The following is a 12,898-nucleotide window of genomic DNA, read 5'->3' on the forward strand; positions in this document are numbered from 1 at the left end:
ATAATGGCAGACAGGTAACTTCCTGTAACTAACTGGTATTTGCTAGCATCATTCAAATGGACAAATCAGGAGAGACTTCTAGAAAGTTCTAGAAGCCACCTATCTCGCCTGTATATAGGTTGACTTCAGTAGGGAAAAGGTAGACACAGGGCCAGGAGAGTGACCACCATACCAAATCAGAGGGAATCCTGACATCACGGACCAGGCACCTTATCACACAGCCTATACTTAGGCTGTGTGATCCTCTAGAGGTAAGGTTTCATAGAGTGTGTTTATAAGGTGTGGTGTGGGATATTATTATTATTTAGGTGGTTGGGCCTCTGGGTTTCATTTTAGGGTGCTTAGTTAAGTTAGTGTGTATATTTGTAGTGTATTGTATTATACAGTGAGGAACATAAGTATTTGAACACCCTGCGATTTTGCAAGTTTTCCCACTTGGAAATCATGGAGGTGTCTGAAATTCACATTGTAGGTGCATTCCCACTGTGAAAGACAGCATTAAAAAAAAATCAGGAAATCACATTGTATGACTTTTAAAAAATTTATTTGTATTGCACTGCTGCACATGAGTATTTGAACACCTGACAATCAGCAAGAATTCTGTCTCTCAAAGACCTGTTACTCTGCCTTTAATAGTTCACTTCTACTCCACTCATTAAAGGAACAGTAACACCAAAAAATGAAAGTGTATAAAAGTAACTAAAATATAATGTGCTGCTGCCCTGCACTGGTAAAAGTTGTGTGTTTACTTCAGAAAGTCTACTATAATTTATATAAATAATATGCTGTGTAGTATGGGGGCAGCCATTCGAAGGAGAAAAGGCACAGGCACATAGCAGTTAACAGATAAAACACTATTGTATTCTACAGAACTTATCTGTTATCTGCTATGTAACCTGTGCCTTTTCTCCTTTTTTCCAGTTTGAATGGCTGCCCCCGGGGCTACACAGCAGCTTATTATATAAATTATAGTAGTGTTACTGTAGCAAACACACCAGTTTTACCAGTGCAGGGCAACAGTGCATTATATTTTTATTACTTTAAAGCTCTTTTATTTTTTGGTGTTACTGCTCCTTTAATCTAAATTAGTAGCACCTGGCTGAGCTCTTTAAAGACACCTGTCCACCCCACAGTCACTCAGACTCCAACTACTACCATGGGCAAGACCAAAGAGCTTACAAAAGACACCAGAGACAAAATAATTGTTTCCAAACAATATAAAATCATTTTTTACATTTATTGTTCAGTGATCTCTTTGCCACACTATACTGCAGAACTTTAGTTATTTTAATAATCTTACAATATATGTTTTATTTTCTATACAATTGTTGTGTCTGCAGTAAAACCACTAATAATTGTACAAAGGTCACTTTCTAAAGAAACTAATGCAAAAAACTAATGCAAATTCAGTAACTCATAACTCATAAGTTATTCAATTTACTACTAATTTATAATTAAAATGTGCAGTTCATATTTTGACTGATAAGCCACCTAATATAAATGCTTGATCCTAACATAGTATAAAATGAATATAAAAAATATAAAACAGTGTAAAGCTGGCCATACACCTACCAATAAAATCAAAGAAACCTATTTTTTTTTTGTCTATGTAAAGAGGTATACTTAGGCTGTGTGATCCTCTAGAGTTAAAGGAACAGTAACATCACAATATGAAAGCGTATTAAAGTAATTACAATATGATGCACTGTTACCCTGCACTGGTATAACTGGTGTGTTTGCCTCAGAAAGACTATTATAGTTTATATAAGCAAAGCTGCAGTGTAGCCATGGGGGCAGCCATTCGAATGAGAAAAGGCACAGGTTACTTAGCAGATAACAGATAAAATGCCATTGTATTCTACAGAGTTTATTTGTTATCTGCTATGTAACCTGTGCCTTTTTTCCAGCTTGAATGGCTGCCCCCATGGCTACACAGCAGCTTATTTATATAGACTATAGGAGCGTTCTGTAGCAAATACACCAGTTTTACCAGTGCAGGGCAACAGTACATTACATTTTAATTACTTTAAAACACTTTCATATTTTGGTGTTACTGTTCCTTTAAGGTTTCATAGAGTGTGTTTATAAGTTGTGGTGTGGGATATTATTATTATTTAGGTGGTTGGGCCTCTGGGTTTCATTTTAGTGTGTTTAGTTAAGTTAGTGTGTATATTTGTAGTGTATTGTAGTACACAGTGAGGAACATAAGTATTTGAACACCCTGCGATTTTGCAAGTTCTCCCACTTAGAACTTATGGAGGTGTCTGAAATTCACATTGTAGGTGCATTCCCACTGTGAAAGACAGCATTTAAAAAAAAAAATCAGAAAATCACATTGTATGATTTTTAAAGAATTTATTTGTATTGCACTGCTGCACATAAGTATTTGAACACCTGACAATCAGCAAGAATTCTGGTTCTCAAAGACCTGTGACTCTGCCTTTAATAGTTCACTTTTACTCCACCCATTAATCTAAATTAGTAGCACCTGTCAGAGCTCTTTAAAGACACCTGTCCACCCCACAGTCAGTCAGACTCCAACTACTACCATGGGCAAGACCAAAGAGCTTACAAAAGACACCAGAGACAAAATAATTGTTTCCAAACAATATAAAATCATTTTTTACATTTATTGTTCAGTGATCTCTTTGCCACACTATACTGCAGAACTTTAGTTATTTTAATAATCTTACAATATATGTTTTATTTTCTATACAATTGTTGTGTCTGCGGTAAAACCACTAATAATTTTATAAAGGTCACTTTCTAAAGAAACGAATGCAAATTCAGTAACTCATAACTCTATGTAACTATCAGTTCTACAACTTCCATAGTTATTTAAATTCCTTAATGCATAGCAGGAGTGAAATTAGGCATGTATACTCTTACCCTCCTCTTTCTTGCAGTATATATATTTTGAGCCTCTGTTGCTTTGTTGCTGGAACCAAAGTGCTTTGTGAAGTTCTTTCTTATATTTGTTGATGAGGACCTTGGACTTTCTATCCAAACTCCTCCCTACTGGTAGATGAGAGAGGGTGCATCGCCCCCCCCCCCCACCAGAGACCTACCTCCTTTGTTTGAACATCAAGATGGCTATAAACAAGCCATTGAGAAATGTGTACTATTATGATAACAATCATTGAGTTTAGGCTTTAAAACATTTGCTGACTGCTCCAGGAAGAATTGAAATTGTCAAGCCCTAAGGTGGCCATACACTGTAAGATCAGCTCGTTTGGCGAGGTCACCAAGAAAGTGTATCTTCTCCCGATATGCCCAGGTGGGCGATATCGGGCTAATTTGATCGTTTATTTAGTTTATAGTATAGAGCAGTGTTGTCCAACTGGCGGCCTGTGGGTCTACCTTGTGTGGCCCCCCAATAAAGTCTGCCTGCTGTGACTACTTTTCTTGTGTAACTTTTGAAAGGTATCAGTGCTGAGCTTGACTGCCCCCAGCACTGTTCACACCCCAACACTGTAAGGGCAATGGCACATTGGTTGCCTATGGTTTAAATCTGTGCTACCACAGGTGGCAAATCTCTCAAAAATGACTTGCCATTAACTAACATTGCAACTGCCGCAAGTAAAATATTACTTGTGGGGATCAGGCTTAATTGTGGGAAAATGTGAAGGGAGGCAATTTCTGTGAATATGTTTTACTTGCGGTTAGCACAATGTTAGACAATGGCAAGGCATTTTTGGGAGATTTGTCACCTGCAGTTTAAACCATGGACAACAAATCTTACAGTGTGCCCTTGGCCTAAGCCCCTGCATGTAAGCATCTGTATTTTTCACACCTCAGGCTCAGACTTTGAGAGCCCATATTGTTCACCTGTTTACACTTCATACAGACTATAATTAAAACGGGAAAGTAATGCTCATCACTAAATTTTAAACATTTAGGGTAAGACCCCATGAGGTGGATTGTCAGCCTGCGTATAAGCACAGGTGTGGCTTAATGTGGGTGTGGTTTAAAAACAGGGAGTGGTCAACACAGACTTCTATGATAGGCCCTCCATCATGTAGGCCAGAAAAACTCTATCTCTTGGTACCACAGAAGTTGGACAGCACTGGTTTAAAGCATCACTTAGGGAAAAGGCACACGGTGCGTATATCTGCTTTTCTCAGCCCCATGTTTTTCCATCAGGCTTACCTGTGCTCCCTGTGTGCCTGCACTAAAAACTACAATATCTGCCTCAGTGCACAAACATGCAGCGGAGCATAGGTCCGCCTGCAAAACGCAAAAGCAGGTGTTCCTGCACAGGTTCCGCTGTGTGTTCCTGCACTGTAATTTTCAGGGCATACACATGGGCAGTGTAGGGCTTCTATCAGTCTGATGAAAAAACACAGGGCTGAGAAAAGCAGATCTACGTTCAGTGTAACCTTGCCCTTATTGTGTATACTGAACCCTTCTTTAATGTATATTTGTATTTAGACAAATGAGAGATGCCATACGAAAGCTGATTTTGAGAAATCTGTTTTTGATCACAGAATGTTTGCTAAATGAAATGAAAACTCCCAATCATAGGTTTTTACATGCAATGGTTTGTGCCCCTTGCTTTTAGTCTATTAGAATAAAATGAGGTGAATGTACAAGTTTTCATAAAACACCTGCTTCTTTAGCAGTTGTGCATCAGCTGTGTAATATACTGTACATGGCTTGGACGTGTTAGAAATGGCTTCTGCTTAAACTCAGTGCCCTAAACAACAAACTAATGGATCTGTGGCTAATTTATTTGAAGTATGGGCTTCATTGGTCCATGCTGCATGGATGTAATTGCTCTATAGTTAGAGGAATTACGGTATGATAGGGAAGTGGGGTGGGGTCTCTATGTGGTCCATATAAAAGTTCAGAACATTGGTAACTAATTACAGTGATTGCACATAATGTTTTTAACTACAATGTTGTGCCAAGAAATATAAGAGAGTACATTAGAAAAGATGGGATGGGTGTTTTAGTGTCTTGATATAAAGAGAGTAAATTACAAGTGGTGGGACAGGTGTTTTTTCACATTTAATATTTCTTTAAAAGTTTTTATTACTGACATCATTTTCACAATAAACATAGTTCATTGCAGGAAACAGTACTTTGAACAGTCTCTTGGGGGGGATATTAAATTATTATGTTGGGTTGAAAACCCCAACATACTGTTCTTCGACTTTAGCTTATTCTTCCGCTTCTTCTTCCTCTTCTTCTTCTTCTTCTTCTTAGCGCCCCCCATTTTCTAAACGCTACTCCTCCTACAGGTTTAGGGGTACCCAAACTCCCCACACTTCTTCGCCCTATAGCGGAGCAGGTTGCTTGTGCTTTTCTAAGCGATTGCGCCCCCCCATCTTTTTGTGGCGCCGCTCCGAACCCCCCAATTTTCCCATTGACTTTGACAGGGAAGATTTTCAAGCTGCTGCCGCTCTTACAGTTTTGCAGCTGCACCCCCCAAACTTGAATAACATAATCATGGGGTCACCCCGAATGAAGCAGGAACATTTGTTGGATGACCCCAAAGTGGGAGGGCCAACAACTGCCAATCAAATTTTAATCATTGACTTTAATGGGGAAATTGAAACTGCTGCCAATCTTACAGCTTTGAGGCTACGCTCCCCAAACTTGAATCACACAGTCATGGGCTCAGCCTGAATGAAAATAGGATGATTATTGGATGCCCAAAAGTGGGCGGAGCTGTGAACCGCCAATCAGATTTTACCTATTGATTTGGCGGAAATTGAACCTGCTGCCATTCTCACAGTAATAACACCAGGGTCCCCAAACTTTTTACACTTGGTCACTAGGGGACTGCAGTTTAAGTTTTGAAAAGTGGGCGGAGCCACCAACAGCCAATCAAATTTCACCTATTGATTTTTATTGGTTTGATGCCAGATTTTCCAAACTTTGCACAGTCAGTCACTGCGTGACTTTGTACCCAAGGTTAGAAAAAGTGGGCAGGGCCGCTAAAAGCCAATCACATTTCTTTCATAGTTTTCAGTGGGAAAATTTTAACTGCTGCCATTCTCACATGTTTAATGTCAGGATCCCCAAACTTTGTTTGACTATGTTCCAAGTTTAGAAAAGTGGGTGGGGCCAACAACAGCCAATTAGATTTCACCTATAGACTTCATATGTTTAAATTTAAACTGCGGCCATACTTTAAATATTAATACTAAGGTCTCCAAACTTTCCAGAGCTAGTCACCTGGTAACTGCAGTTCAGAGTTAGAAAAAGTGGGTGGAGCCAACAACAGCCAACCAGATTTTACCTATTGATTTTCAATGGGAAATTCAACCTGCTGCCATTCTCACAGTATTAACACCAGGGTCACTAGGGAACTGTATTTTTAGGTTTTAAAAAGTGGGTGGAGCCACCAACAGCCAATCAGACTTCACCTATTGAATTTTTTTGGTTTATATTTAAAATGTTGCTTTGCTCACACTATTTATGTCAGGGTTCCCAAACAAGTGGGAGGAGCCACCAACAGCCAATCCATTTCCACCCATTAGATTTCCTTGGTTTATATTTAAACTGATGCCGTTATTTAAATATTAATTCCAGGGTTGTTAAAGTTTCCAGATTCAGTCACTGGGTATTTGCCATTCAAAGTTAGAAAAAAAGTGGGCGGAGCCACCAACAGTCAATAACATTTCACCTATTTACTTTCAATGGTGAAGTGTAAAATGCTGTCAGCCTCACAATGAATGCCTGAGTCCCCAAAATTTGCAAAGTTGGTCACTGGGGGACTGCAGTTCAAAAATAGGAAAAGTAGGTTGGGCCACTAACAGCCAATCAGATTTCATCAATTGAATTTTATTGGTTTAAATTTAAAATGCTGTCATTCTCAAACTATTTATGCCAGGGTGCCCACTGTTTGTCACTGGGTGACTTCGACTCAAGGTTAGAAAAAGTGGGCGGAACCACCAATCACAATTCACCTATTGACTTTTATTGGTGTAATTGCTGCCGTTCTTTAACTATTAATCCTAGGGTCCCTAAACTTCGCACAGTTAGTCACTGGGTAACTGCAGTTCCAGGTTAGAAAAAGGGGGTGGAGCCACCAACCGCCAATCAGATGTCGTTGACTTTCAGTGGGGAAATTAAAGTTGCTGCCATGCAGACACTATTAAAACCAGGGTCCCCAAACTTTGCACAGTGGTTTTTACTGTATAACTGTGGTCCATGGTCAGAGAAAGTGGGCAGAGCCCATTCAGTGACTTCATGTTTTTCAACCCAACATGAAGTTTGTTCTCAAACTTCCCTTTCTAGTTAACAATGTAGCTGTATGCAATAACCATACATAAACAATAAGGAACCTAATGTATGAGTCCTTACAAAGCTGCTGTCTAAAACATAAAAGTTTATTTTTAGATGAACTAACACTAACACTATGCTGCTAATTATGGCAAGTTAGTTAGTTACAACCTAAAATTTTCCCTTCAGACTAAAAAGGATAGCTTCTTTGCTGTGATATTTACTTGGCTTTGCTTTGCTTGGAGTTAAATTGTAACTAACATTTTTGACCCTATTCTTTTCAGGGCTATCACTTTTTTTTGTGAACTTGTTACATGCCCTATGTTTAGTAAAACCTTATGCTATGAATAACAAACTGCAAATTATTGATTTAAGGCAAACATTTCTACTAAACCAGATCACCCTAAATATTTAACAAGACTTATGTAAACAAATTTGAAATCTCAAAGCACAAACTCATTTCACCTTTTAAGGCTTGTTAAGAATCACATACAAAAACAGGTCATGTCAGACAAATTTAATTTATTTTAATAATGAGGTTAGTAAGAAGCTGGACAGTGGGGATGCAGTAGATGTGATCTATTTGAATTTTGCCAAAGCATTTGATACGGTGCCCCATAAATGACTACTTTATAAACTAAGGTCTGTTGGTCTTAGTGAAGTCGTTAGCACATGGATAGTAAACTGGCTACAGGATTGGGTACAAAGGGTGGTTGTTAATGGTACATTCTCTTCTTGGAGTAAAGTTCTTAGTGGGATCTCTCAGGGTTCTGTATGGGACCCACTTTAATTGAACTTGTTCATTAATAACTTAGGGGAGGGTATTGTAATAATATATCAGTGTTTGTAGATGACACAAAACTATGCAGCCAAATTAAATCTATCAGAATGTGGTATCCTTGCAGCAGGATCAAACTAGCAATTCGGGCTGCTAAGTGGCAGATGAGATTTAAAGGAACAGTTCAGTGTAAAAATGAAACTGGGTAAAATAGACTGCGCAAAATAAAAAATATTTCTAATATAGTTAGTTAGGCAAAAATGTAATCTATAAAGGCTGGATTGGGCAGATTGCTAACATAACAGCCATAACACTACTTCCTGCTTTCAGCTCTTTAACCTCTTATTTAGTCAGTGACTTTAGGGGGGCCACATGGGACATAACTATTGAGTTTGTGAGCATGCAGGTCAGATTCAAAAGCAAACTAACACTTTACAGAGCACTGGTAAGGCCTCATCTAGAATATGCTGTGCAGTTTTGGTCTCTAGTGCTCAAACAGGACATTATTGAATTAGAGAGGGTCCAGAGAAGGGCAACTAAGCTGGTAAAGGGCATGGGAAGTCTCAGTTATAAAGAAAGACTGGCCAAGTTGGGGTTGTTTACTCTGAAGAAGATGCACTTCAGTGGTGATATGATAATAATTTATAAATATATAAGGCGATCATATAATAATCTCTCTAATTCTTTATTTACCAGTAAATGCTTTCAGCAGACACGAGGGCACCCATTCCAATTAGGAGAAAGGAGGTTCCGTTTAAATATTCGGAAAGGGTTTTTTTTACAGTGAGAGCTGTAAAGTTGCGGAATTCTCTCCCTGAATCAGATGTACTGTCAGGCACATTATATAGTTTCAAGAAGGGGTTGGCTGGCTTTTTAGCAAGTGGGGAAATACATGGTTATGGAAGACATTTCATGGTCCATCTTGGAGTCAGGAATTTTTTATCCCTCTGAGGCAAATTAGAGAGGCTTCAGATGGGGGGGGGGGGTTGCCTTCCTCTGGATCAGTTAGCAGTTAGGCAGGTTATATATAGGCATAAAAGGTTGAACTTGAAGGACGTCTGTATTTTTTCAACCTAAACTACTGTTATTATGAATCAAGAGTGAGTGGAGAATCAGTGCTGTAAAACTTCATCAAAACTTGGTGAGATCTGAATGAAAATCAAACAGAAATGTTCAAGAGACATGAAAATCTTCTCTCCAGTTTTGAAGCATTGCACTAATGTAAGCTAGTGCAGTTTCCATGCGTGGTGGAACCGGGCAGTGCATTAAACCAGAATGCTATTTCATACTAATATGCATGCATTTGCCTATAGCTTCAGCTATCTGAAGTCTGTGTTTGGCAGTTTTAAATTAAATGGGTTGTGTACTCTTTCTGATTTAGTTGCACGTGTCAACTCACATCAGCTTACAGTTGCTTTTCCAATGATAGTCTAAACTGTAAAACTGTAGTTTTGTAAAGGCTGACAATTTATGGGTTATGAGAAAGAGATAAACTCTGCCGACAAGTAGATGAGTGACCTGTTACAGTGGGATTTACTACAAACGGCAAAATAGGATAGTTCTTTGTCACAGTCTAAAATTCTTTGCTTGTAAATGTACAGTAAAAATTAAAACACCTCCACCAAAGTCAATGAAGCACACACAGTGCTGGCTTTGCCCTATACCAACAGGTGCTTCCAGCAACACTGAGGAGCGCCATATTTGCATGTGCTTAGACTGGCTTTCCTCGTTATTTTTCATTGAAGGGTTGAAGAGTGCTTTTCTGAGACCGATTGCAATTGGTCTTCATTTTTATTATTTGTAATTTTTTAATTATTTAGCTTTTTTGTTCAGCAGCTCTCCAGTTTGGAATTTTAGCAGCTATCAGATTGCTAGGGTACAAATTAACCTAGCAACCATGCAATGGTTTGAAAGAGACACTGGGATATGAATAAAGGAAGACCAAAATAGAAAGATAAGTATTAAAAAGTAAGAATAACAATAAATTATAGCCTCACAGAGAAATAGTTTTTTGGCTGCTGGGGTCAGTGATCCCCATTTGAAACTGGAGACAGCCAGAAGGAGAAGGAAAAAAACATAATGAAGATCAATTAAAAATGTGTTAATAGGCTATCATATAACACACTAAAAGTTAACCTGAAGGTGACCCACCCCTTTAAGTTGCAATGTGCACATCAATATTATTTATGCAGCTCAGAACTCTCCATAGAAGGTTATTGCACGGGAGCAAACTTAATTTTATATAGGGATGCACTGAATCAATTTTTGGGGGGGGTCAGCCGAACCCTGAATCCTTTGTGAAATATTCAGCCGAATACCGAATTGAATGTGAAGCCATTTGCATATTGACATCAGGGTACAGTAGAAGCACGTGCTTCATTTTTTTTTTTACTTCAATCAAAAGTCATATGCGATTTTAAGGATTTGGTCAAATCCAAATCCTGCTGAAAAAGGCAGAATCTTCACCAAATCCTGTATTAGGTGCATCCATCATTTTATTTCTCTATATATTGAATAAACAACTATTTCCTGGGATAGTCTATGCCAGGGGTGGCCAGACTTTTTTCCTCCGTGATTGACTGACGACCGGGGAATGCAGAAGTGCGGCGTGAATGCCTACGTAAGTGATGCAGTGTACGTATGCATTCATGCATCTTTGCAAAGGGGAAGAAGCACTCCAGTCTGTCGGCAATGCCTTTAAATCATTTATTTGCAGAAATGGACAAACAGCACAAGCTTTCGGGGGTGACCCCTTCTTCAGGTGCAGTACCAAGAAGAAGAAGAAGGGGTCACCCCCGAAAGCTTGTGCTGTTTGTCCATTTCTGCAAATAAATGATTTAAAGGCATTGCCGACAGACTGGAGTGCTTCTTCCCCTTTGCAAAGATACATGGAAAAAAGGCTTGGGAGCAGCTGTGGAAGCACCCTGAGAAAGGAGGTTTATGTACTTACCGTTAAAGCCTTTTCTCTCCAGTCGTAAGGGGGACACAGGGACCATGGGGACACAGGGACCATGGGGTAAAGGGTCCCTCCCATCAGGAGGCAGGACACTGATGACATCAGAACTGAAGACCCTCCTACTCACCCTTTATCCCCTGCTGCCTCTAAAAGGCGCCAGTTTGTAACAAGTAACTGAGAACTCTATAACATCTCTCAACCTGGTAGAAGACATAACTATAGAACAAGAGTTCGGGGAGGGAAGCCCTGTGTCCCCCTTACGACTGGAGAGAAAAGGCTTTAACGGTAAGTACATAAACCTCCTTTTCTCTCACGTCTAGGGGGACACAGGGACCATGGGGACGTAACAAAGCCACCCATAGTAGGGAGGGAAGAACTCTGATGATTTAGAAAACTACTGCCTGAAGCACCTTTCGGCCGAAGGCTGCTTCTGCAGACAGGTAGGTATTGAAATGGTAAAACTTTGTAAACGTGTGTGGAGAGGACCAAGTAGCCGCTCTACATACCTGCTCAGCTGTGGCCGCATTTCTATGCGCCCAAGAGGCTCCTATTGCTCTAGTGGAATGGGCTCTGAGTTTTATTGGAGGTACCTTCTTCCGCACCAGATATGCGCGTCTCACTGTCTCCTTTATCCAGCGAGCAATTGTGGTTTTTGTGGCAGGAAGCCCCTTACGTGCTCCTGAGGGTATTATGAAGAGAGTCTCTGTCTTCCGAATAGGTCTTGCCCGAGAAACATATACCTTAAGGGTTCTTACCACATCCAGTCTATGCAATCTGGCTTCTTTCTCATTCTTTGGATTATTGCAGAATGATGGTAGTACAATCTCAGTGTTGATATGGAATGAAGACACAACCTTGGGGAGGAACTCTGGAACCGTACGAAGTACTGCCCTATCCTCGTGAAAGTTCAGAAATGGTTCTGCGCAGGACAATGCGCTCAGCTCAGATATTCTCCTGGCTGATGAAATTGCAATCAGAAATACAGTCTTCCATGTGAGAAATTCCATTCCCACCTCCTTCAGTGGTTCGAATGGTGCATCTAGAAGTACCGATAACACCAGATTGAGGTCCCAGGGTGGCACTGGATGCCTGAATGGGGGAGATACTCGAGATACCCCTTGCAGAAAGGTCCGGACATCGTCCTTGAGGGCCAATCGTTCCTGGAATAGAACCGACAAGGCTGATACCTGAGCCTTTAACGACCCTAGTTTGAGTCCTTTTTGGAGTCCCTCTTGTAGAAACTGTAGCACCCACGCTAATCTGAATTCCGGAAACAGAAGTTCCTCCTTTTCACACCAGGCTCTGTAACATTCCCATGTTCGGTTGTATATCTTAGAAGTAGTTGGTTTGCGTGCTTTAATCATGGTCAAAATTACTTCCTCCGAAAAGCCTTTATGTCTCAGTATTGCCGCCTCAAGAGCCATCCCGTTAAGGCGAATAGCTGAGGATTGGGATGAAAGAGTGGTCCCTGAGCAAGTAGATGAGGGGATGATGGAAGTGGAATCGGAGGTTCCAGTGATAGATCTAGTAGATTTGAATACCAGGATCTCCTGGGCCAGCAGGGTGCCACTAGGATCACTGTGACTGGTTCTCTGGTGATCTTTCGCAGTACCCGCGGTAACATGGGAAGAGGAGGAAACACGTAGGCTAGTCTGAATCGCCAAGGAACTGTCATGGCGTCTACTCCCTCCGCTAGGGGATCTCTGTACCTTGCAAAAAACCTTTGAACCTTTTTGTTTTGCCTTGACGCCATCAAGTCTATTTCCGGTTCTCCCCATGTCCTGGTCAGTAGCTGAAACGCTTCCATTGACAGACTCCATTCTCCTGGGTCCAGCTGGTGTCTGCTGAGGTAGTCTGCTTCTACATTGTCTATTCCGGGAATGTGTATTGCTGAGATCTGTGTGCCCGTACTTTCTGCCCACTCCAGAATC

General features: G+C 40.4%; 2 protein-coding genes across 4 annotated transcripts in view; one reads left to right on the forward strand and one right to left on the reverse strand.

Moving 5' to 3' along the window:
* selenop2l (selenoprotein P2-like) overlaps positions 1-12,898 on the reverse strand; it is a 28,210-nt gene that overhangs the window by 11,852 nt on the left and 3,460 nt on the right. The window contains 1 exon segment of one of the 2 annotated variants that reach the window (NM_001006907.3): positions 2,890-2,938. The exons of the other annotated variant lie outside the window; for it this stretch is intronic. The gene's annotated coding sequence lies outside the window, so the exon portion shown is untranslated. 2 annotated transcript variants of the gene reach the window in all.
* Positions 1-12,898, forward strand: part of hpdl (4-hydroxyphenylpyruvate dioxygenase like) — a 22,676-nt gene continuing 9,778 nt past the window's right edge. The window contains 1 exon segment of one of the 2 annotated variants that reach the window (NM_001123023.1): positions 1-251. The gene's annotated coding sequence lies outside the window, so the exon portion shown is untranslated. 2 annotated transcript variants of the gene reach the window in all.

This window comes from Xenopus tropicalis, chromosome 4 (genome assembly GCF_000004195.4).
Source record: "Xenopus tropicalis strain Nigerian chromosome 4, UCB_Xtro_10.0, whole genome shotgun sequence".
Lineage (NCBI taxonomy): Eukaryota > Metazoa > Chordata > Amphibia > Anura > Pipidae > Xenopus > Xenopus tropicalis.